The sequence below is a fragment of the Vombatus ursinus genome, unplaced genomic scaffold (genome assembly GCF_900497805.2).
Source record: "Vombatus ursinus unplaced genomic scaffold, bare-nosed wombat genome assembly UNPS02014781.1, whole genome shotgun sequence".
NCBI classification, from domain to species: Eukaryota; Metazoa; Chordata; class Mammalia; order Diprotodontia; family Vombatidae; genus Vombatus; species Vombatus ursinus.
The window spans coordinates 44,998,446-45,024,866 of record NW_020954559.1 but is presented as its reverse complement, the minus strand read 5'-3'; the positions used below and the strand labels follow the sequence as shown (position 1 = coordinate 45,024,866).

At 40.4% G+C, this 26,421-nt stretch overlaps 1 protein-coding gene across 2 annotated transcripts in view; it reads left to right on the top strand.

Moving 5' to 3' along the window:
* The first annotated feature begins 2,895 nt into the window (after positions 1-2,895).
* LOC114046277 (cytoplasmic protein NCK2) overlaps positions 2,896-26,421 on the top strand; it is a 192,998-nt gene continuing 169,472 nt past the window's right edge. Inside the window, exon 1 of one of the 2 annotated variants that reach the window (XM_027866566.1) lies at positions 2,896-3,024. The gene's annotated coding sequence lies outside the window, so the exon portion shown is untranslated. Of the gene's footprint in view, positions 3,025-3,083; positions 3,162-26,421 lie in introns of those variants that run through there. The other variant, XM_027866567.1, reaches the window with a different exon arrangement.

Below are 26,421 nucleotides of genomic sequence, written 5' to 3'. Positions count from 1 at the left end.
GGGACAAAGAAAAAGGAGCTGCAGAAAAACTACAGTTAGGTGAGAGGAATAAGTACCAGTAAAGGGCAGGAGTCCTTATTCAATAAACATTTATGAAACATCTACTATGTACCAGGTACCCTCCTAAGTGTTGAGGATACAAATACTCTAAAAACAGTCCCTGCCCTTAAGGAATTTACAATCTAAAGGGAGAAAACAAGACACAAAAGAAAGTTGAAAGGGGTCTGGGGGGAGACTTATGGAGGAGGGATAAAGGCATGGTAGAGGTCAAAGATGGCCAAAATGGGCAAGCCAGATGGGAAAAGAGATGTATGAAGAGATGTCTGTCCTGTTCCCCTCCTTAAATGGAGAGATTTATGACTCCATCTTCCAATCAGAGGTATGGGTCACAAGACAGGTTGTTAAAAATAAAGGAGATTAAGAAAAACTGCTCAGAGGTAGAAAAGTCAGGGTAGTGAGATATTACAGAAACCATAATAGTTTTAAGAAATAGAGGCTTTGAGAAAGTGTCACAACCCAAAGAGTTAGTAGGATAAAGACAGAGAAAAGGAGATTGAACTTTGGGCAACTTAGAAAACAGTTTTCAGTAGTAGTAGGAGTTGGATGTAGGTTGTGGGGGATTACGGCAGGAATTCGAAGAAAAGAAACAGAAACACTCAGTGAAGACCCATTCCTCCCTCCAAGACCCCTCCCCAATTTGAAAAGAATACAAAAGATAGTTAAAGGCAATGGAATCAAAAAAGATTTACAAAACAAACTTTAAACTTTACCTAAGAGAAGCTCAAATTTTTTTTTTGAAGTATTATTATATCTTTGACTTACGCCGGCTAAGTAATCATATAAATCAGAAGCAGAGCTACTGATAAAAGATTAGATTTTAATACTAAATAAGAGATCACAAATGGAGAGGCTGAGAGGGCAAGAACATGTCCGATACTGGACAACTATAGTTGCTCAGCTAAATGGCACAGGCAATAGGCAAAAGAGCCCTGACTCTTTTATTCTGTGTATTACTTAGTTACCTCCGGTAGCAGAAATTATCATTGGTTTTACAAGGATCCAGGAGAGTACTTTTCTTTGAATTGAGCGCAGGGGCTTGGCATTTAGAATATCAGTTTGTGTGCTTTGTGAAGGCCTTATGGGGAAGAGAAGACACCTGGATGTCCATGTTAAAAGTGAAACTTGCGTTGCCCTAATCTTCTGTTAAATAGTAAAAGGAATTCTTACAGGCAAACCATAACTTAGGATAGGGTGAGAAGACCAATCACATCACAGATGACAATTCCATGTGGGGCCTCACATTCAAATAATTTCATATCTGTCTCATAGCAATAGATTGTGCAATCAGAACCCGACTTAAACTGATGATGCACAGTCAACAAAAGCTGGGCTTCTGCCTCTTATCTTCCATTTCTCAATTATTTCCAGGAGGGATACCTGAAATTAAAACGTATTCTGTCGTAAAAGTAAATACATGCAAATACAAAAAGCCCCAGAATGCAACTTCAGGGAGGAAAAGGGAGACTTCCCCCCCCCCCCCCCCCCCCCCCGCCCCGATAGATAACAGGCCTTCTTTCCAGGGAGTTTATCTGAGGTTTTGTTTGGAGGGTAGATGGGCAATCTCTCAACAGCTTTAGTATCTGATTAAGAAATCAAATAAATAAAAAGGCCCCCCCACGAGGGCCTTTTGTCAAAGCCAGAAATAACTGCCTTCATTCTCATTACTTCCCTCCCCCAGAGATACGCACGTGCACTTTAAGGTTGCAAGGGAACCCAGCTCTTCCTCCACCCCGTTTAGCCACTAGCGCGGATGGGCGGTATTTACCCTTCGCTAAGCGGCATGCAACCTTCCTGAGCTCACCGAGGAGTCCTTGAACCACTTCTATCCTTCCTACTGCAGCCTGAGAGCCCGCCGGGCTTTTTGTACCAAACGCTCGCTGGGAGAGGTAGAAGGCGAGAGAGTGAGAGCAGCCTCTGAGCAACCTGGCCTCTTTCTCTCCCCTCTCATCACCCTCCCCGCCACGGGGGGCTCCGGCAGAGTTGTCTCTGCCTGGAGGAGCGCATCCCCACTTGGAAGGCTGCTGGTGCCCCCCTAGCCCAGGCACCTTGAACTCCGTAAGGGGTGCAAAGGGGTGAGGCCGTGCATGGGCTGAGCTGGGCACGGCGGCATTCAGAGCAGTCGGGCACTGCTCTGGCCAGCGTCCCCCTCCCCAACCCCCCCCCGGCCAGCTCCTCTCGGGCCGGCTGCCCCGAGGCCAGCGGCGGGCCAGGCGAAGCAGCAGAGCCCTGCCCGAGCGGGCGGCCGCAAAAGCTGCAGCTCTACCCCGTGCTTGTAAGCCTGGGTAGGGCAGCGGGGTGGGGAGAAGGGGGCGGGGAGGGGGGGGTAAGGCCTCCAGTGGAGCCCACCGCGTCACAGCCCGGGCCGGGGGAGGAGCAGCCGAGGAGGCGGCGGCGGCAAGAAGAGGAGAAGGGGAGGGGAAAAGGAGGAGGAAGAGGAGCTGGAGAAGGAGGAGGAGGAGGGAGTTGTGTGCATGGGGGGAGGGGTTGCTGCCGCCGCCGCCGCCACCGCCACCGCCACCGCCACCAGCTCCGGGTTGGTCCAGCCGGGAGCCGCGGAGAGGAGCAAGAGGACGAGCGAGAGGCCAGCGATCCGGGGCCTGGAAGACGCTCGGCCGGCTGGAGGAGAGGAGGAGGTGCAGTAGCCGGAGGAGTAGAAGGAGAGCAGCAGCCCGGTCCCCTCGGGAGAGTCCGCCTCCGCCGCGGTGGGGGAGCGGGAGCAGCAGCGGCGGCGGCGGCGGCGGCGGCGGCGGCGGCAGGAGCAGAAGCAGCAGCAGCAGCTGCGGCAGCGAGAGCAGCACCAGCAGCAGCAGTCAGCGGCGGCGGTGGTGAGGGGAAGGAGGGGGAGCGGCGGAGACAAAGAGCGGAGCCTCCTCTGGTGGGGGAGCCCGGCCGCCGCCTCCTCCTCCTTCTCCGGCTGGGCTTGAGTGTGCCGGGCCGGCCAGCGGGGACCCCTCCGCAGCTCTCGTGAGTTTGGGTGGGGGGGGGCCGCACCCGTGCTTTCTGCCCCACGCTCCCCCACAGTCAGCTCTCAGCGCTCTGCCTGCGCTCTCCCGGCCGAGGGCGTCCCCTCTTCCCCCCCACCGCCCGCCCCCACTCGGGAGGTAAGAGCCGGGGCGGGGTGGGGAGCGGTGCGGGGAGAGGAGGGGCTCGGTGTGCGCGCGTGCTGGCCAGGGAGGTGGGGTGGGGTGGGGAGGGGACGGGGAGATCCGTGGGTTTGGGGTACAGGGCACCGCCGGAAACTTGGGCTGATCGAACAGAGTTGATGTGGGGCGCCCCCTTCCCGCGAGGAAAGGTGGATGGAGCTGGGCGCTGTTCTCTTTTGCTCGGATCGGTCCCTTCTCCCCACACCCCGCCCTCGTGCTCTGTGGGGGCGCGGGGAAGCCCCCCTCTTCACTGAGGCATCTGCACTTTTAAACACCCCTCCCCTCTTTCTTCCCTTCTTCCTTCCTTCCTTTTCATCCCTACCCGGTGGTCTCTTTTCCTCCCTCCGTTCTTTTGCCTCCCGGGTGGGTGTCGCTGTGTTTTGGAGGTGGAGTGCGTGGGGCGCCCGGGGAGGAGGAGGAGGAGGAAAGGTGGGGGCGGGGGCACGGACCCGGTGGGCTGGTTCAGCTCGGGTTAGGATCCCCGAGGTAGAGTGGAGCGCTGGAGGTGCAAGCACGGGCATTTTGCTCTGTGTTGTTGAGTGATAAGAAGAAGGAAATAGGCTGTGGTAGAGGTCTGTTGGGGAGAAGGGAGAATTTGCCCAGGGAGGTTGATGGGGCGGAGATAAAGCAGCGGGCTGAGTCTCTGGGACTCCCGGCTGGTGGTGGCTCCTGCCTGGCGGAGGCAGGAAGCGCTGAGCTCCCAAGCCTCCTGGGAAGTCGCTCTTCCTCCCCAGAGCTAGCAAGCTCCTTAGGTGGCAGCTGGGTCGAGGGTTAGAGAACAAGATACTGCTGGGGTCAAGAGCAGAAAGAATCAGATTCAAGGGGGAAAATGGAGAGGAAGCAGCGTTATTACCCCTTAGTGGTTTCTTTTTTTGGCAGTGTTGCCCACAGTGTTACTGTCAGGTCTCATAGAAGTGGTGTTTGCCAAAGGCACATAACGTGCTGGATTTCAAGTAGTCGGTCTTGGGCCACATTATTTAGACGAGTTAGTCACACTTGTTACTTGAACCCAAGTTTCTAAATAGATTTACGTTCTCTCGTATTACAGGAGGCAATTGCAATGTAACATTACCTTATTGTTTAGAGTTTGAAGTACCAAATTGCACGTAAACACAGCTTATTTTGTATTGTGTGGAGGGATTTCACTTGCAAAACACTTTAATTGGTAAACTGTAAAAAATGCTGGAGAATGCTGGCATCTTTCTGCCGGTGGATACTGAAACACCTGCCATGAATGAGCCAAGCATTTTAACAACTTAATATACAGCGGTTTTGATGGACGCAACTGGTCTCCACTTATCAGACTTGCTTTGCTTTCCCAACTAGTTTGTGATTAATTCATCCCGTTTTCTAATCATCATTTAGATACTGACAGATACTGACAACAAGGCAATGTATAGGGCAATAGATTTGGAATCAGGAAGGGTAGGATCTGTGATTTGATTGAATAAACTGGTTTTTTTTTTCACATTGAGAGGAGCTTCTCCACATGTTCATTTATTTCTTAGTATATTTCCAAACAGACCAATTTTTTTTAACTTGCTACGGAGGATGGGGGAATCTAAACCAGACAAGAAGCAAGAGGAATCAGAGAATGTGTGATACAAAAATCCCTCCAGTGTTACAGAAGGGATATGCTTAGCAGAATCTTAGCCAATATTCTTGGACCAAACACTGAAGATGATTGAATAAGCTATTAATGCAGGTCAGCACCTTTTCTTTAAAATCATTTCTTTCCTAAGCTTCTAGAGATTAAGTGTTGGGTCAGGGTCTGTGGCTAGTCTGTATTCAGTACAAGGCGGTGGAGTATAGTTTCTTGAGATACAGTATGTTCGCAAACAGCAGGTCCATTCAGTTGTATCCATTTACTAGCTATGTGACCCTGGACAAGTCACTTAAACTTATTGTTTTCTGGGCAGCTATCTAAGATGAAGTTGAAGAAAAAGGTGCTGACCTACATTAATAGGAGTTTATTCAATCAAATCATGGTTGCTGACTCCAAAACCAGTGCCCCATTCATTAACTAGGTAGGCAACTCTTTAGTTGTGGAGGAGTGGAAGAGGTTTTCTCTTGAAGTTCCCTACACCAGAGGTGTCAAACGTAGGCATGTGGGACCAGATTAAAATGTAATTTGGAAATATTTAACAAAATAAGAATACAGTAAAAGATAGATAATGTTCCATTATAATGTTCCATTTTAAAACTAAGTCAGTATGTGGTCCCTTGGGATCCTTCCGTATGGATTAGTGGCCCTGGGCTTCTATTTGAATGATACTGATGAAATCACAGGCCCAATCCCTGTCCTTCCTAATACCCAGTTTGTACTAGTCTTAATTTTGCCTTTTGGTAAGTTTCTGGTTATCATATGCTTCTGTGAAAGAGCTTAATTACCCTTCTAATTGAAGTCTTTGACCTATGCCAAGCTTCTGAAAATTTCTGAACTTCTGTCATTTACACTACTGCTGTTTTCCAATAAGCAGCAGAAACTGTGTAAGGGTGTCTTCAAGGCATCAGCTATCCATAAGCATTAAGTACACTGGTTGGATTTGTGAGTGGACCTACCTCCTGGGTCTGTACAGATTGTATATAACCTTTCATGATCCCCTAAGGACTCCTTGATTACTTTCTACTACCTGAAACCTTTTACTTTAACTCTGTCCTTGTGTAATTTGCTCTGGCTATAGCTCTGTGTGATACAAACACTTTTAATTGGTAAAGCTGCAGTGAACATTGGGGGAAAATGGTGCTTGGGGAGATGGGTCTGTGACTTTAAGAGTGAGATTTGATGACCTTATAATATGAGTGCTTGCTGGGTCTACTAGGGAGGAAGTTTTGAGAGCTGGGAAGCTTAGTTTTTTCTTAAATGAGCTGGAAACTACCCACAGATCACCCAGCGAAGGAGGAAACTAAAATGTGTTCTTGTTCAGATGGATTGCAAATGGGGCCATCAAATTGTTTCTTGCTGAAAATGAGTTACGGAAATAACTTCAAACTTTGCTTAAAAGGCCTTTAGCTGCAAATATTTGTGAAATGTGCTTGGTAGTCCAGATGCATGAGTTTAGGCAACTCCAAAGTCATTCAAGGCAAGTCATTTGAACTGGTTTTCAAAGTAAGCAAGTCAGAGTGTTTTCTTCTTCCTGTATTATTTAGCGGTGCAGCTTTAAAATTTAAGTAAATCTTTTCTTCTGCAATGACTTTTTCACTTTGCATTTTTCTTTCTTTCACTGAAGTAGCAAGATTTATCTCTGAAGGCATAATTATTAACCCTGAGCTATAAAGATTAAAAATTTTATACTTATGGATATTTATGTATCAGTTATAAGTTTTGTATACATAATTAGTTGTATACATAATTAGTTTACTCACTATTTCTGCACTATTTTCTAAGCATTTTTCATGGACTTGTGATTTCATTGGTATAAGAGAATGCCCACCCTACACCAATATAGGGTCAGCACATTTTATGCAACTTATAGACTTGTACTCTGGCCAGGAGCATTGAAAGGTTAATAACTTACACAGCCAGTATGTAGAATTTGAACCCAGGTCTTCCTGGCACAAGGCCTGTTCACTATGCAGTTCACGATTCACTGTACCACTTTGCTTCACATTTTCACATGTGAATTAAATTTGGTTCCTGAAAATGTTTCAGTGAAAATGAAAGTTGTCAGGATTCCTGCTGACTGGGTCATAAGTGAAATTTAGCATCGGTACTCAAGGCATGGACATTTTTGACAGATATTTGAGATAGCCAAGCAGAATGAATATACACATTACCTCTTTTCTCTGTGATGTTTTGTACACTGTAGGTACCTAATTAATAAATTAATAAGGTAATGATAATTTCTGTGTTGAAAGTCAACTTGGTACAGTGGATAGAGAGCTGTCCAGAGGAGCTGGTCTTACCTTTTATATAGACTGGTTTCGTGACTAGGAAAATCCCTTAACCTCTCAATGCTCTAAGCAACTCTTTTTATTCCTGATCTTAATGATCAGAGAGTTTCTTTCCTGGGGGTTCTCAATACCAAAGAAACAACAATTTTACTCTTTTTCTCTTCCCATTCCTTCAGCTTTCATCTCTTATATTCTTTTTTTTTTTTTGGAAAGTTGTAAAATTTTGAAAGGGAGCCCCTGTAATATATGACCATATGAGGACCAAAATGTAAATATGCGTGAAAGATTTTATAATTCTAGTATATAAATGTAAATTGCTATTATTTTTGTTGATTGTGATGACCAAAGCTTTTTATGTCCACAGTGATTTAGCTGGTAAACAACCATATTTATCTGCAGATGTGAATGGTTCTTCGGCCTTTCATAAGAATTACTGTTTTCCTGCATATTGTTTATTTGGCATGCCACTAAAATTATTTCTCTGTTGTGTAAAAATAAACTTGTAATTACTCAGTGCCAGTAGGCTATCATTTGTCATTAGCATTTGACATTTTAGGACAGCTCAAAGAGATAACTAAGAAAAAAAAATTCCTAAGAGATCCCTTTAAAAATTCAAGAGACCTTAAAAACTCTTTTCCTTGATTTTTCTTTTACCATCAATATCTCAATACCTTAGTGGCTCTTATTATGATACTTTTCTCCTTAGAAACTTTCGATGGCTCCCTTCTTATTTTTCATTCATGTCTGACTCTATGTGACCCCGTTTAGGGTTTTCTTGGCAAAGATATTGGAGTGATTTGCCATTTCCTTCTCCAGTTCATTTGACAGATGAGGAAACCGAGGCAGACAGGATTAAGTGACTTACCCAGGGTCACACAGCTAGTAAGTGTTTGAGGGCAGACTTGAACTCAAGAAGATGAGTCTTTCTCACTCCAAGCCCTATTTTCATTGCTCCCCGTAACTGCCCATCAGTGGCTCACTATTGCCTGCTAAATGAAGCCGGACCTATGTAACTGGTCTTTCAAGTTTCTTGCTACTGTCCCTTTTATGTCTCTGCTATTCACTGTTCCTGAATATGAACCAAACTTTATTCATGCTGTTTTCTGTACTTAGAATGTCTACCTTTTTGAAATATTTCCATTTATCATTCAAGGCCTACCTAGCACAAATGCGACTTATTCATGAAACATTCTCACATCCCTTCCATAGGATATCATTTTGCCTTACCCCATCTCATGGCACTTATAGTCTTATGTCTTCTTATGTCTTGTAGCTATCTATATTAGACACCCATGTTACATTATAAACTTCTCAAGGCAGGAAACTTGACATTTATTTTTATGTGCTTTCCCTTCACTAGCAAATCATTGGTGATGTATAGAATGCTGGATTTGGAGACAGAAGACCCGAGTTCAAATTCGGAGTCAGACACTTAGTAGCTATGTGACATTGGGCACGTCACTTAATCTCTTTCAACCTCAGTTTTCTCATCTGTAAAATGGGGATGAGGATCAAAGTGCTTTGCAAAACTTCAGCATACATACTAGCTCTTCTCTGCCATTAGTATTTGATTATTTGCTGAATAATAGAAGTTTGTAAGTGACCATGAGATTTTGTTATGCCTTGAGATTTTAACAAGCTTGAAAACTTGTTCTGGGATCATGTTGTAAACTGGGGATTTTGCTTAAAGGTATATCTATCATGGAAAAACTCCCCATGCTTATCATATAGCTGTTCTCAGTCATACTGAAAATTTTGTCATGAAAACAAAACAAAACCAAAAAACCTTCCATCTAGTGGGTGGGTTGAATATTTTACTTGTTAACTGATTAGATTCTTTCTAGAAGTTAACACAAAATAGGAAAATTGGTCAAAGCATTTCATAAAGTGTCACCCTGTTGAAATGCCACGAGTAAGTTTCTTATCCCTATCTCCTTATGTGTATTTAACATATTTAAATGGTAAAGGTTTGACAGGATTCAAAATTTAAGTATAGTAAACTCTTTTATCTAACTTGGTAGGGGAAGGTATTGTTCTGGTTAATAAATTAAAATAGCTTATGTGGATTAACTGAGAAGGCTGCCTGGTATAATCCTGGCAGTTTAAGTCAGCCAGACCTGAATTCAGGTTTCATCTCTTGACACATACTGGTTGTATGACCCTGGGTAACTCACTTAACTTCTCTGTGTGTCCCATACAAGTAACACTATGCAACCTATATTGGTAGAGAAAGCTTCCTTACTGGGAGTTTCCAGTAAAATCACAAATATACATGTATCATAAAATCAGAATACAATAAGTTTTGTACTTAATGTTAAAAATAGTTTCCTATGCCAGTAAAATCACAGTATATATGTTTCATAAAATCAGGATACAATTAGCTTTATATTTAATGTTAAAAATATATTGAACATAATTTAATCTTTGCCAACTCAGGAGGCATTTCAAGATTCTGTAGAGCCTAAAGTTAATTTTTTTTTGTCATTTGTCAGAGAAGTGCTGTTTTAAAGGAATACTGGATAGCAGAAAGGGGACGTAGCTTATATTAGGTCCCACCAGTCCTGCCTCAACCCTGGAAATCTGATGGTGTTCTGAAGAAATTCCCTCTGCGGTTGAGAATAGCTTGTTCTCGTATTTTCTGTTACCAGGCTTTCCGAATTCATTATTTCAGAAAGTCCTGCTGTTTCCAGCAACGGGATGAGAAATTGGTCTTTGAGATTGATAACTAGTAATGGTTACAATGCAATTATGGCTGTGGTGAGAACAGACTCATCATATATGTCATATAACTAAATGATAGGCCACTTTTGGAATGAGCTCTTTTTAGAGTGAATAAAGTGTTAAGCTGGGAAAATGGGAGTTGATGTTTATGTAATTTAGTTTATTTTCTCCAGTTTATCCTGTCAAAATCTTGTTTGCACATAGTTGTTGTATGTTGTCTCCCCCATTATAGTGGGAGCTTCTTGAGGGCAGGGACTATTTTTTAAATTTTTTAATTTTTTTGCCTTTCTTACTATCCCTAGCACTTAGCACAGTGTGTGGCACACTTAATACTTGTGTGGTTCCTTAATACTTGTTGACTTAATTTAACTTTTTGGGAGAGAGTAGTAGATTGAAGAATTTTTTAAAAACATTTATAAATCTGAGTTACTCAATAGAGATAAGGGATAAGAACTGGATTGTGTGATTTCTCTGGTACAACGAACACTAGAACTACCAGTATAGATTAGCACCTTCTGTGCCACTTAGATACTTAAAGAATTGCCTAGAGAACTGAGGGAGGTTAAATGACTTTCCCAGCATTACAGAGCCAGTGTATTATCAGAAGTGGGATTTGAACTCGGGTCTTCCTGGTCCCAAGGCTGCCAGTCTCTACTCTGTCATGTCACTTCTGTTGAAACCTGTAGCATTCAGTGTTCTTAGGTGAAGTCCCATCCAAGTACTAATGAGGCCAGATCCTGCTTACCTTGTGAGATCTGACTTGTTCAAAGTGGTATGGCTGTAGACAAAACTTGAATCAATAGGACTTGAAACTTTATTTATGATTATGGCTTCAAATCTCAGAATCAATCCTGGTGCTGCCCAGTTTCCTGAAATTCCTTTTTCTTTATTATATTCAAAAATAGAGTTACTAAAGTGTTATGAGCAGCTTGCTACATATTTTAGCCTTGTTTTGTGACTGTTCTCTTTCCTCCTCAATCCTATGGCTTTATCTCAGTCCTAATCCTCTCTGACTTCTTTCCTGCATTCAACACAAGTTAACTCTCATGAAATTCCTGTGATGGCCCACTTTTTTCTGACAACTTCTTTGAACTTTTCCCTGGCTTCTTTTTTTTGTCTCCTTAATGTTGGAATTTCTCAACTTTATATCTTCAGCAATTTAGCAAACATATATTAAGGGTCTACTATGAAGAATCATAAGTTCTGGGTCACATTTAAACTTTAGATCAATCAATGATGTATGAAGCCCCTACTATGTGCTAGGCCTTGAGAATAACAGTACAAAAGGAAGAGGTTATATTCTGTTGAACAAGATAACCTGTACACATATGAGCACGTACACACACACACACACACACACACACACACACACACTTACTTATATGATTAAATACAAAATAAAGTAAAGGTAGTTAGAGAGAAACAGCATTAGCAGTACTAGGAAAGGCTTCATGTGGTACTTGAACTGCACCTTGAAGGAAATGAGGGATCCTATGAGACTAAGGTGAGGATGGAGGGTATTTCAGACATTAGTGGATGGAAAGGCTCTTTGAGAGATAGAAATACCACGTGAAAAGAAGGAAAAGAGAGAAGGAAAGTTGGGAGTCCTATGGTGGCACAGTGGATAGAGTGCCTGGCTTGGAGTCAGGAAGGCCTGAATTCAAATCCAGCAGCAGACACTTATTAGCTGTGTGACCCTAAACAAGTCATTTAACTTTGTTTGCCTCAGTTTCCTCATTTGTCAAATGAGCTGGAGAAGGAAATGGCAAACCACTCCACTATCTTTGTCAAGAAAACTCCAAATGGAGTCATGAAGAGTCAGACACGACTAAAAGGACTGAACAAAAACCAACATGAGTGAGAGAGGTGGTCAAGTCTAGAACTAGAATAGTAGCTGTGTGAATGGAAAAGGCGGCCAAGTGAGAGAGGAGTAAAAAAAAAAAGTTTAGAGTTCAGGAAAGAGAAATTGTATAATGAGGTTGGGCCAGGTTGTTTGGGACTTTCCGAATCAAAGTGTGGTTTATGTATTATCCTCAAGCACTAGGGGGCCCCTGGAGTTTGAATAGGGGAGTGACCTTGGTCAGATCTACCCTTGGGGAAAATCACTTTGGCTACTTAGTGGAGGGTGGTTTGGAATAGGAGGACACTTAGGGCAGGAAGACCAATTAGGAGGCCAATGCAGTAGCCTAGGTGAAAAGTGATGAGGACTTGAACCAATCTGGTGACTGCATGAGTATAAGGGGTTGAATTCGAAAGATGTGAAGGTAGAAAGGACATCTGGCAATTGATTCGATATGTGGGGGCTGCTGGGTGGTGAATTGGATAGACCACCAGCTCTGGAGTCAGGGGGATGTGAGTTCAAATCTGCCTTCATAAAGGGGGGGGGAAGATTGGGTATGTGGAATGAGGGATAGTGAGGAGGAAATAGCTAGCATAAGGCTGAGGTTATTGATCTGGGAGCCTGGAAAAGTAGTAAAACCCCCAATAGAAATAGGGAATTATGAAGATACTGTTGCTCCCTCATTGAATTTTCAGTCTATTAGGAGGATGTGACATGCAAATAATTATGGTAAAATACCTCCACCTGTCTGAATTATTCACTTCCCCCACCCAGGACTGACAGTTTGGAGTTAGTCATCTTTGATTTCCTTTTACCTTTATCTACTCAGTAGCTGAGTTCTTTCATGTCTACATCCATAGTATCTCTTGGATTTTCTTTTTTCTTTACATTCTTACGCCTTCCACCTTAGTTAAGTGATACATACCCTTTGCCTGCTAATATATCTTATGCATGGCTTTGAGAATTGACTTTGCTTAAGCACAGATCTAATCAGATCCTTACCTTCTCTCTGGGCATTTTTCCTGGCTGTCCACCATGCCTGGAATGCTCTCCCTCCTCCTCTCTGCCTCCTGGCGTCTTTCCAGGCTCAGGGCAAAATCCCACCTTCTACAGGAAGCTTTTTCCTATCTTTCTAGTGCTTTCCTTCTACTGATTATTAACAATTTTTCCTGTATAGATCTTTTTTTACATAGTTATTTCATGTTGCCTCCTCCATTAGATTGGGAGCTCCTTGAGAGCTGGGGCTGTCTTTTGCCTTTATATTTGCAGCACTTAGCACATACAGTGGGCACTTAATAAATGTTTACTGAGTGACTGAACTCTTCTCATAGCCCTTAGGAGCTTTCTGTCCCTGTTGCCTACAGGAAAAAAATCCTAAATTTGGCCTCCCCCTACCATTCTAAACGTATCTCACATTGTTTCTCCTTTTGTGCAGTGGTCTGGCAAACTGAACTGCTTTCCTTTCCCCCAGTGCACCCTGCTACTTTGGTCTTTATGTCTTTTGGTCATAGGATGCTATCTTTTTCTTACCTGTGCTGTTCTTCCTTATCCTTCAATACCCAATCCAAAATACCATAATATCCTCTTTCCCGTGAAGTCTTCCCAGATCTCACTATGTGGATAACTCCCTGCCATCCATAAATGATGTCTTCCTTTTTTCCTGGTGCTTTTTTTTGGGTACTTCACTTAATTCACTTGGACATTCAAATTGGTAGTTAATCTGTGTGTATATTTCATTTTTCCTGCTAATTCAATCCATTCTATAAGGATTTTACCCTTTGGTTTCTCCCACAGTGACTGTCACATGGGACCTTACACATTTTTGGCTCCCAGTAAATAATGTATGAACAGATAAACCAAATATCTAGGCAAGTGCTTAGATGGAAAACAGTGATTAAAAACAGGAGTACTCACCAAGCCTAAATGTAGTGCTTTTTAAATGGAAATTGATTCTTGATTTTTTATTGAGGTAGGGGGCACTGTTATGACAAATGCATTGCCTTTTTTCAAACAGTATACAGTAGATCCCAATTTGTGTGGGGTTTTAAATTTAGCCTTGTTTAAAAAGTTGGTATTTCCCATCAGATGTTACTAAAAAAGCAGTTTGGAAACTATAATTATTCTACAATTCCAACAGTTTGTGAATAAAGCATTTCATGTTAAATGGTTATGTATTTCCTAAGCTTCCAATGGCTCCAAGGTACGTAGGTACGGTTTTGGATTTATTCATAATATTTTAGTGTGAAAGGTACCTGGCTTTTGAATTCCTACCTGTTTTGAAGGCTCAATTCAAATAATCCCTTTTTCAGGAAGTTTTTCCTGATAACCCAGGACCTTTCTCTCTCTTAGGCCTTACATAATATTTGGTTTTCAACCCTTTTCATGTGATTAAAATTTATTTTGTACTATAGTTATTGGAGGACAGGTAGGTGACACACTGGTTAGAATGCCAGGCCTGGAGTAAGATTCTTCTTCCTAAGTTTGAATCTGGCCTCAGGCACTAACTGTATGACCTTGGGTAAGTCACTTAACCCTTTTTGCCTCAGGTTCCTTATCTGTAAAATGAGCTAGAGAAGGAAATGGCAAATCGCTCCAGTATCTGCCAAGAAAACTCCAAGTGGAGTCATGAAGAGTCGGACACAACTGAAATGACTGAACAGCAAAAAAAACTATAGTTATTTGAATCATAGATTGATAGCTGAAAGGAACTTTAGAAGTCATCTAGTCAAGAGGTTTCAAATTGACAGCAGCACAACTCTTAAACCAGATTAAAATATAATTGGTAAGTCTTATTAAAATAAAAATACAACATAGATGATGTTCATTTGTAGTTTTCTAAGTCATTAGGTGGCCAGTAGGGATCCCTGGCTATTTGAATTTGACACCATTGAACTAATCCAGCCCCCTCATTTTACACATTGAGGAGGTTGAGGTCCAGAAATGGTTAAAACGGGAGACATGCAGAAGTCACAGATTAGTCAGGATTTAGACTCAGTTCCTGGTACCTCCAAGTTTGGCCCTCTTTCCATCATATTACACTGTGAATGATATGTGTACCTCTACTAGATTATAAACTCCATGAAGGCCTGGGCCTATTGTTGGGATCTCAGGTCCCCTTCTAGCTTTAAATCTTAGGAATTATCTTGGCCAGCCCACTCATTTTACAGATGAAGGCTGAACTGAGACTCAGGTAAAATTCACACTAGGTCTTTTGTGAACTTCTTTGCCATATGTGTTAAATTTAACCAGCTCAAAGATAGAAATGCTAAAATTTGTTAGAGAGTAAAACCTTATTAATATAGAAAGGCCCAGAAATACAAAAAAATCATATTTTTTCTTATTAAGATATTAAATATGAGAAATACTTATGGACCTTTAAAAATAATTGAAAATTGTAAATTGAAATAGGTAATGTGCACTTCATTCCACTATTTTTGTTTATTTGTAATTTAGTGAGATGTTAGTTGACCTTTAGCCCATTAAAGTTTGAATTTTGGTGACCTGCATCCTTTCCTTGTAGAGCCTCTGGCTCTACATTTCTGGTGTGTGAGGGATATGTCAATTAAGTGGACTGGTGAGATGGGACAGAATGCTCAAGATATTAAAATGGGGGAGGGGTGGCTATAAAAACGAATTTGGTAACAGTCTGAAAGTAGAATGTATTGACACATGTGTCTGTGTGTTTGTGGCCCTTCTTCAATGATATGATTTGCTTGGGGCAGCTAGATGGTGCTGTGGATAGAGTACTGGCCCTGGAGTCAGGAGGACCCGAGTTCAAATCTGGCCTCAGACACATAACACTTACTAGCTGGGTGACCCTGGGCAAGTCACTTAGCCCCATTGCCTAGCCAAAAAAAAAAAAAAGAAGAAGAAGAAAGAAAGAAAGAATAACGTGATTTGCTTTGGTTTTGTAGGATTGTGCAAGTCCGTTGGTTTTCTTGCCCACAAACTTTGCGTCAAAGCAATTGTTTAGCCTATTCTAGGGTACGTGATTTATTTTCAGTTGTTTTGTTGTTTGATACCAGTTACTGCTGTTCAAGTATGTCTGTTATTGTTGTCTCATAATTGATTAAAATCAAGCACTCAGTGTAATTTGTCCAGTTGTAAACTTGTCCTGCCTTTCTTCTTGTGCCTTTTTTATTAGTGGTAGTCCATGCATACTCAAGCAGCCAGATAGTACAGTAGATAGAGTGCCAGGCTTGGAGTCAGGAAGACCTGAGTTCAAATTCAGCCATAGACACGTACTGGCTGTGTGACCCTGGGCAAGTCACTTAATCTCGTATGCCTCAGTTTCCTTGTCTGTAAAATAAGCTGGAGAAGCAAATGGCAAACCAGCCCAGTATCTTTGCCAAGAAAACCCCAAATGGGGTGGCAAAGAGTCAGACAGGACTGAAATGACTCAACAGCAAATAATGACTCCATTATTTATAATTCACTTTGTAAATGGAACAGACTTTGGGGGTTCCATCATATAAAGGACATTGACCCTAATGCTCTTATTTTTTGGACTCTAAGGAAAGGATCATTTTCTGATGGATTTTAGATAAATGAAATAGACTTGTGAGGGGCTTTTTTTTTTGTTTTTTTTTAAAGGCATGTTTCCAACATCTGTAGGAGACTGCTAGAATTTGGAAGGGCAGAAAAATTAAGTTCATAGCTGGGTAGTTAGTCATTGAAGAAAGATGGAGGTCCAGAGTAAGAAAGTCACTTCTTAAAGTCAACCAAAAAGAAATTTTAAATCATAAAGGATAATGATTTCTGCACAGTATATGCTCTAGCTTTTGTTATACTGTTCTTAACAATTTTGGCCCAGTAGTTGAGGCAGTCAACAAATGTTTTAATTACAATGACTTGTGCCTGTTGCAGGAGATAGCAAAGGTAGTTACTCTTTTTGGTGATCTTGCCAATTTTGTTCATTTTACAGAAAATCATTATCATAAATTGTGTCCCTGCTTCAAGCCCCTTTTATTTTTAAAGTGTTGAGCCCAGAAGTGAGCGAAAATGATATGACCTCCCCCTTCCCATTGTGAACATTGGCATAAGAGTCAGTAAAAGCCTATGACTGATTAGCCTTCAGACTCCTCTCACAAGGGTGAAGTAGATAGGCGCATTGCAAATGATTTTGGAGACAGTGTTTCAGAAGGGAACTGAACGTCTGCTGACCTTTTGGAAGGGGCAGAAATTGCATGGCTGATATTGGTCTATCAGCTACAGAAATGAATCCATCTTTTCCAATTCTTAGGAACCTTGTAGTTTTCCTCATTTTTCTTGACTAGTTTTATATTTCTTGTCTGTCCCTTTCAAAGCATTCTTTTGACAGCATGATTTTTCTCAAGTTTTTTCTTTTTTTTTTCCCCATCTTTTTTCATTACCTCTCATTTCACAGTCATTCCTTTGTATTCAACTGTTGCCTCTTTCCCATTTGCCTGCGTTTGGAAAAAATCTCCTGTACTTTGGTCTAGGTAATTGGTGCCAGTCCCTTTTCTCTTTGCCGTATGTTTTTATGGATTAGTAGATACGATTCAGTGACTGCTTCATAGGAATTATCTATCACATTGCCCACTTCAAAATAGAAATTTAAGCACTAGGTCACTTTTATTTTCTTTGGGTCTGTCCCAGTTGAATTTTTTGGTCAAAGTAGCCCTGTTAAACTTTCCCTCGTTTCTGCTTCCTATGCTTCAGCTAGGAAAACTGGTTTCTTATTCTAATAATAGATTCCATTTTCACCGACTTCTCTCATAGACTAGTTCCTCCCCTGGAGGGAGAAAAAAAAAATGGTTTCCTTGAAGAGAGTTCTAATTTGAAGCTGATTAGTAGATAAACCCTCAGCCCAATGCTGGGGTTAGGATGCCTTTGTTTATAATTCTCTTGGGTTAGGGAGTGGAAGCACACCCATTTTGAAAATAGAGCTAAATATTTATGTTAGGGGAACATTAGGTTAATTTTTGGTATCTAGAGGCTGAGATTGAAATTTCAGCCCCAGTATTTAGAAGTGTACACAGTGACTATAATTATGCTTCGTTAAACCTTTTGAATTACCAGCATGGGTACTCTTCTACACAGCTGACCTTTTTGTAATTAAAATCCTTTCATCCCTGTGTTTTTTATGTCCTTAAGATAATAGAAAAGTAGTCCCTATTTGCAAATGTTGTGCTGTGTATATTTATACACCTATAACATTAAATCCATGAAGATGAAAATTCTTCTACCAAAATTAATTAGAACATAATTTCTTTATATGAAATCCTGTTAATGCTAAGGATTATGTATGTGTGCTTTCATATTTGTTGAATTCAACAAATATTGGTTGTATGAACATATAAAACATTATTAGATTTGTACCATGAGCATCCTGACATCAAGCAGAAATTTGACTGAAAGCATCAGTACCCACTCACAAGGAGATAATTTGAAGAGTTAAAATGGCTAATTTCTTTTAATAAAGGATCACTTTTTATATTTGCCTAGTTTCCTTTTTCTACGAACATAACCATCTGTGTGCTCATCCTGGAAGCTCCACAGTTGGCAATTGTTTATGGGTTTTTTTTAACTCTTTTGTTTTTTGCTGCTACTAAAGATTGTAATATTCTGGACCCAACGTGTGTGTGTGTGTGTGTGTGTGTGTGTGTGTGTGTGTGTTAGCTGGTCTCATCTCCAGACCTTTGGATGTTTAATTTCCTCTCTTATAAAGGATCAAAATAAAATTTCTAGGGGAGACACTCCAAGTGCTACACTCTTGGGAAAACTATAAGGGAAAAGGGAGAATTATAATTTTGACATTAATTTTGTTAGTTTTGGGATGTTAGTTTTTAGTGAATAATATTTAGGATAGTCGGGCTCTCTGCTCTCTAGTTTTGACTATGATCTCTCTGTATTTCTTTTTTTTTTCCTCTTTAGAAATGTGGGGTTTTTGTTTCCTAGATTTTTAGGGCAACTGCTTAAGATACAGCAGGTAGGACATTGGACATGGAGATGAGAGACTTGGCTTCCAACACATGTGGACTTGAAAACCATAATCATTGCTTCTCACTGGTTTGGAGATAGAAAACCTAGGTTCCAATACCTAGTCTGCCAGTCAATAACTAATAGAGTGACTTTTGGCAAGTCATTCTGTTAGACCAAGAGCTCCTTGAGAAGAGGCACTGTCTTTTGCTTCTCTTTGTCTCTTAGTACTTAGTATTGTACCTAACAGATAGTAGATGCTTAGTGAATGTTTAACTGACTTAACCTCAATGGACCTCTTAACCTCATATATAAAATGAGAAAGAGTTGTTAAAATCTCTACGGTTCCTTCCAGCTCTCACATACACTCTAATTCTTTGGCTTTGATTTTAATGTTATTTCAGAATGCATTTTGGTTTCACCTCTCTTCCATTTCATTTCAGGACTTCTTACAACTTCTTTCTCTATTCAACCTCTATCTATATATTCTTGAATTGCTTTTAAAGAAAAAATTAAAAAGCTTCTCTTTTCCTCCATAAAGTTTCCACTGCCATGTTGTCAAATGTTGATGTAAGTTTTAAGCAATATTTTGAACAAACTTTAGGTTTTAAAGGTACAAGTATTGGTGAACCTTATCTGAAAGTTCACAGAGAGTCTAGATATATCATTCAATTCTGAGGCTTTGTATTCATCCTACAAATAATTCTTTTCAGCACCTTTTTTTAAAAAAAATTATTGATTTTTAGTTTTCAATATTCACTTCCACAAGATTTTGACTTCCAAATTTTCTCCCTATCTTGCTCCTCCCCCCACCCCAAGATGGCATGCATTCTGAATACCCCATCCCCTAATCTGCCCTCCTTTCTGTCTCTCCCCCCCTTCTCTTATCCCCTTCCCCTTCTATTTTCCTGTAGGGCAGGATAGACTTCTATACCCCATTTCCTGCATTTCTTCTTTCCCAGTTGCATGTGAAAACAAATTTTTTTTAACATGTGTTTTTTAAACTTTAGGTTCCAAATTTTCTTCCTTCCTCTCTCCCCACCCACCTTCATTGAAAAGGCAAGCATCTCGATACAGGTTATACGTGTGCAGTTATGCAAAACACTTCCGTGGTAGTCATGTTGCAGCACCTTCTTTTAATGCTTGCTAAATTGGATTTGGATGAAAGTGTATTTCCATTAATTTTAAAACATCATTGTGAGAGTACTTATAGCACAGCTAGTTTACAGTTCAGTTTCAAATATCTTGATTTGTAAAAAGAATCGGGAGACTTGGGTTTTTTCTTGCCTCTCCCAGTTGTGTGACCAGAGGCAAGTCACTTAACCTCTTTGGACTTCAGCTTCCTTAACCATACAGTGAGAAGTTAAACTATACTATTTTAAGGTCTCCCACTGAAGTTCTGATATTCAAACTTTTTATTGAACATCCACGTCTCTTGCCATGATCATTCTTTCCCTATGTTCATCTCGCTCTCTACTGGAAAGAGGGAGATGCTTACCTTGTTCTTAGTAGTCAAGCTTAGTTATTAAAAATAGTCTGCTTCAACTACATTTACATTTTTGTTTATAGTTTTGTTATATTCATATCATTTTTATATTATAATTTTGTTATCATTATGTCTGTTGTTATCTTGGTTTTCCTTATTTTGTTCTCAGTTTATTTGCACCATGAATTCCTCATGTTAATTTGTTTCTTGCAGTGCAATAATGATCGTATCCCACAGTTTGCTCACCCGTTCCTCAGCTGAAGAGCTCCTTTTTTTTTCCAGTTTTTTTCTTGTGTGTGTGTGTGTGTGTTTGTGTGTGTGTGTGATCAGAAAGGTGCTGTTCAGAATATTTTGTTATATGTGGGACCTTTCTGAATATGCCTCCTTGGGCATATGTGCCCAATAGTGGGCTCTCTAGGTTAGAGCATACCAGTGTAATAGTGAGAGGTAGGAGGTAGGGTTGAATCTGTCTTAAAGAATATTTGAGGTGGAAGAGACGTCAATGATCCAACCCCTTCATTTTACACGTGAGGGAACTGAGACACAGAGAGCTGAAGTGACTTCTCCACAATTCTACGGTGGAAGAACCGGGATTCAAATCTAAGTCCTCTGACTACAAATCCAAGTAAGTGTTGTTAATAGAGGACCCGGTGGAAGAGTTTGAAGTTTGGTCTGCTCATGAGGACAGTAGGAGGAAACCTTTATTATTGGTTCTTAAGAAAGAAATTGACCCAATTAAAAATGGTGTTTTAGGAAGTTTGGTTTGGCAGCATCATGCAGAATTGATTGAAGGGAGAAGAGACACTGAAGAGAAATGAGACCAGCTAGTATATTGCAGAAATCCAGTCCTTTACTTGAAACAAACCCATACCTTCTTTAACCCTTTTCTAATCCTGACCATTTCCCTTTCTCTTCTCTTTCTCCCCTTTTCATCAGTTTGGATGGAGCAAAATCATGGCGTCAGTCTTTGGGAATCCCTGAGACTAGACCATGTCTCTTTGTTTGATTGTCCTAGCTTAAGTCATTTTCCTGAAGTCTTGTCAGGGAATTTAATTTCTAATTTAACTTGTTATACTAGTCCCAACCCTGGAAAGATATTTTACCCTTCCCCACTACTTGACCCTCACCCCATCCCCATTTTCCAACTCTTCCCGCTACTTTAACCTTCCCTGTCCCTTTTTATCTCTGAAATTCCCTCTGCCCCCCCAAAAAAGCAGTTCATTTCAATAGAAGAAACTTTAATCAAGCCCCAAAACATGCAGAAGATTGTGAAAGGCTTTTGTGATCCAAAGACAAGAATGAAGTAGGGAGGGAAAGGAATAAAATATTTATTAAGCTCCTTACTGTGCTAAGTGCTTTTACAAATATTATCTTATTTAATCTTCACAACAGCCCTGCAATTTAGGTGCTATTATTACCCCCATTTTACATTTTAAAGAAATTGAGGCAGTCAGAGGTTAAGTGACTTTCCCAGGGTGTATGAAGTTGGATTTTAACTCATGGTTTTCCTTCCTTCCTCTAAGTGTGGTGTTTTAGCCCCCTGTGCTGCCTGGCTGCCTCTAATGAAGCAGTCCTTGCTGTTTTTAAGGTTATCTTCCATATTCTCTATATGTATCTTATATGTGCCTATTTATATATCCTCTTAGATTCAAGGGCAGCTGGGTGGTGAAGTGGATAAAGTGCTGGGCCAGGACTCTGGAACATTCATCTTCCTGAGTTCAAATTTGGCCTCAGACACTTACTAGATGGATGACCCTGGGCAAGTCACTTAACCTTGTTTGCCTCAGTTTCCACATCTGTAAAATGAACTGGAGAAGGAAATGAGAAACCACTCCAGTATCTTTGCCAAGAAAACCCCCCAAAGAGTTGGACAGGACTGAAATGACTGAACAACATCAGAGTCCAAGCTCATTTAGGACAGGGATTATTTTCCTAGGGCTTATCACACTGCCTGACCTATAATAAGCAACTTAATAAATACTTATTGATTGATGGCTTAGGGTGGTATAATGTGTACATACAGGTATAAAGCATGTAATTTGAGGAAGGAGAGAACATTAGCAACTAAGGGTAATCTAGCTAGGAAGGACTTTCCAGGAGAAATGGTATCTGGGCAGAGTCTTGAAAGATTTTGAGAGAGATAGGTCAGGAGGCAGTGTATTCTAGGTAGAGAGGTTGCCTTTGGTAAATATTGGGAGGTAGAGTAGGTAAGGTAAGTGATTTTGATCCCTGCTGGTGTTTTATGCCTCAACCTATCAACCTATCAGCCTGAAAATTTTCAAAAGAAACTTGACTTCTTCCATAGAGAAGTCTGCCTGACATAAACAGACAGGATAGTGCTTATACAACTTGAGAAGGGTCTGGGCTCAGAAGTAGGTATTTGGAAGGGTTGAAACTGTGGGTAGGGCTCAATGGAGCATCTACTTTTCTTCTGGAAAAAAAAAATATATGTGTACACACACACACACACACACACACACACACACACACACACACATATTTCAAGCAACCCCTGCCCTGTTCTCTTCCTGCCAAAATAAAACTACTATAACCTGATAAACTTGAAATCTCAGGTCTAATAAACTCTAGGAACTTTGTCTCAACTGACACTTAGCCAGTCACATCTTGAATACATTATAACTGACCTCTGTGGTAAAGTGGCAAAATTCTGTGATAGAACTCATTGGCCAATCATGCTGTTAAAGTCTTGTGAAACTTAACTGCCCCCTTTAATGTTGTTAGACTTAATGTTGGGTTTTCATAGACCTGGATGAAGGGGTTGTACTACCTATGTCTTTAATCATTTTATCATAAAATTGAAAGAAATTCTTGAGTTTATGTAGGCATTCCAGATGAGTGAATATGCTCATAAGGACATTAATTTGGAGCTGGAAGGATCTCAAAGATCATATAGTCCAAGGGTCTTTAAATTTCAGGAAGTCTGTGAACTTGTATGGAAAAAAATGCCTTTATTTTTACTAACTTTTAACTGAAATGTAGTATGACCGATTATTTAAAAGGATTATTTTGATAGTAAGTATTGATGTTATCCCTTTAACAAGAGTTAATGCAAATGTGTACACACACACACACACACACGCATATATATTTATATATGAAATGAAAATATATGGGGCAACTAGGTGGCACAGTGGATAGAGTGCTGGGCCTGGAATCAGGAAGACCTGAGTTCAACTTTGGCCTCAGATACTTACTAGCTGTGTGACCCTGGGCGAGTCACTTCACCCTGTTTTCTCATCTGTAAAATGAGCTGGAGAAGGAAATGGCAAACCACTCCAGTATCTTTGCCAAGAAGACCACAGATGGGGTCATAAAAAGTTGGACATGACTGAAAACTAAACAACAATGCAGATATAATTCAGATTGTTGTCGTATGGTGGTTTTAGTTAACGTTTTTGCTCAAGGCTTTAGGAGATAGGTAAATTGTGAGAGATATGGATTGGGTGTTGGAGGTAAATAAGAAGAGATTAGGAGCAGAAAGAAAGCCTAGATGTGTATAGTTTACACCCTCTCCTTTTGTAATATCTTGGGGTATAGAGTTCAAAGGGACTGGAGAGGTTGTTTATTCCAGTCCTCTCATTTATAGTGGGGAGGACTGAGGTCAGAGCAGGTAAATGACTTGCATAGGTCTGTAATTCCCAGAGATTGGATTTTAACTCAGTTCCTTTGACTCCGGAACCTGTATTCTTTCTATACCGTGCTGTAGTGATAATTAGGAAAGGCCCATAAATATTGAAAATGAGGGCAGCAATAATGAACAGTTGGCTTACAGTTTTTTTTTGTTTGTTTGTTTTGTTTTTAGGATAAAATTAGGGTCTCGTATTTTAATAGGTTTTTCAAAAGGGTTGGGGACCCACGGTCAGGTGTGCCCAGACCCTTCTCAAAGCAACCTCACCAAGCTGGAAGGGGTAGGCTAGGTGTCTGGCAATGAGCTTCTCTAAACTTAGGTGTACAATTCATCACCAGGCCTACTGTCCGAGAAGACAAATTTTTTGGCCACTGTCACTCTTTTTAAAGATAACCTTTTGAGTTCTAACAGGCTTGAAGTTTACATTGATTCCTGCAGGACCCCCACAGGTGAAATCTCATAGCATTGAAGTAGTGTTGTTATCCCTTTTTAACAAGAATTAATGCAAATATAATTCATTTGCTATTCACGTAACTGAAGTTTAGATCAATGTCTTTATGAAAATACTTGTTGACATTGTTAATGGAACATTGGTGACAGGTGGTAATTTCTAACTCTTTAGCTGGTTTTTTTTTTCTTTCTATTTTATGGTGGTATAAACTACCTTTAAAATATTCAGACTGTACTATACCATCACCACCTTCATTCTAGAATGATGTATTTTTTCAAATCCAATACTTTGTCTGAATGATTATCATTGTAAATTTTTACAAGTCTGTGAGCCTTTCACTTTTGTCTGGCTTAATCTTATTTGTGTGACTCGTACCCAGTATGTGAGACAGGAGTTCCCAAGAAAACAAAGGGAGACTTTTAAAGAAGTTAGAATGAACTTTTCTTGGTTTTATTTAGATTGCAAACCATTTTAAGTTTAAACTTACTAAATTCTTTTTGTTATCTATTAAGCATATTTCTTTGTATTTTTAAAATGCGGAACTTGAAATTTGTGGGACAACTACTGATTTGCTTAGTCTAGTATCTAAACAACTGTGGCTATGTGACAGTAAATTATTATGGAGCTATTTTCAAAAGGCAGGTTACTAATTTTAGTTCCATTTAGCATCTGGAAAAAAAAATTAGTACCAACATCCAAAACAGTTAAAAGCTGTAATTTGTGATTTGCCCTCTATTTCACACTGAACAGTATACACTCCCTTTAACATTCAGTGATTTAGATTGGTGTAAAACAGCTCTTGTAATACACTGTAGCTAATTAATACCTAGTATACTGAGTGAACTAATTTGAGAATATTGAAATTTTAATCTGAAAGGTATAATCACTCAGCAATTTGTTTTGTTTCTGAAGGTAGGTTATAGTTGAACATATGTTGAAATCTTGCTTATAAGATGAGCAACTGTAGTCTGGAATTTGGTGTAATAAAGGAATAAATTGGATCCAGTTCGAGGACTTTATTATAGCATGGTTTCACCTATAACTTCCTGGGTTTTTAAACACAGATCCTGAAGACAGAGATATGAAGTTTTTACTATGGTATGTATTTAGAAGGGAAAAAAATGTTGATTGCCCCAGAGTCCTAGTGAATATTCAGATTGTGTTTTGTCCTTTAAAAAAAAGTGTACAAAAGTAATTTTACCAGTTTAAATATCATCTGGCTCTCCTGTATCCTGCCTCCCAATCACTTGTTCTGTTGTGGACTTTGTTCTTAAATAGGGAGAAATTTGGGGGAAGAAGTTCACTTTTAGGGCTTTCCCTTCCCAGTATTTTAAGACATTAGAAAGATGTGTGGGATTAATGTGTTGTTATTGAGTCATTTTTCAGTCATGTCTGAATCTTTGTGACTTTGTTTGGGGTTTTCTTGGCAAAGATACTGGAGTGGTTTGCCATTTCCTTCTGCAGCTCATTTTACAGATGAGGAAACTGAGGCAAACAGTTCGGTGGCTTGCCCAGGGTCACCCAGCTAGTAAGTGTCTGAGGCCGGATTTGACCTCAGGAAGATGAATCTTCTTGACTCCAGACCTGGCACTCTATCCACTGCATCACCGGCCAGACAAAAGTTAGCTGCTTTTAGTGGTAGTTGGCATGATGTGTTGCCGCTTGTATTAAGTATTTTTAGTCAGCATTTTCATTTTGAGACCTATGTTTTAGTTTCATGTTGAGCTTTTGGTAGCAAGATAGTAAAAGAAGCCAAAGAACTCCCTTCCCTCCCCTAAAAAAATAGCATCTCCCTAAACCTCCAAAATCCAAATAGCATTTACATAGTGTTGATAGAGACAGTGTAGTGAGGAAGCTGGAAGACCTGGTTTCTCACAGTACCAGTCAGTCTACAAACATTTACTAAGCTTATTGTGTGTGAAGTACAGTGCTAAGTACTAAAGATACAAAACCAAAAATGAAACAGCTGCTGCCCACAAGGAGTTTACATTCTTAAACAATTTTTTTTTTCAAGTAGCCTCCATTTATTCTCTTTCCTTTTGACTTCACCCCTCTCTCTCATTGGGAAAAAAAAACCCAATACCTTTGTAACAAATATGCATATTCAAGCAAAACAAATTCCCACTTTGGCAGTGTCTAAAAATGTTTATTTTGATCTACATCTTGAGTTTATCATGTGTCTGTCTGCAGGTGGGTAGAATTCTTCATCATTGGCTCTCTGAGATCTGAGATGGG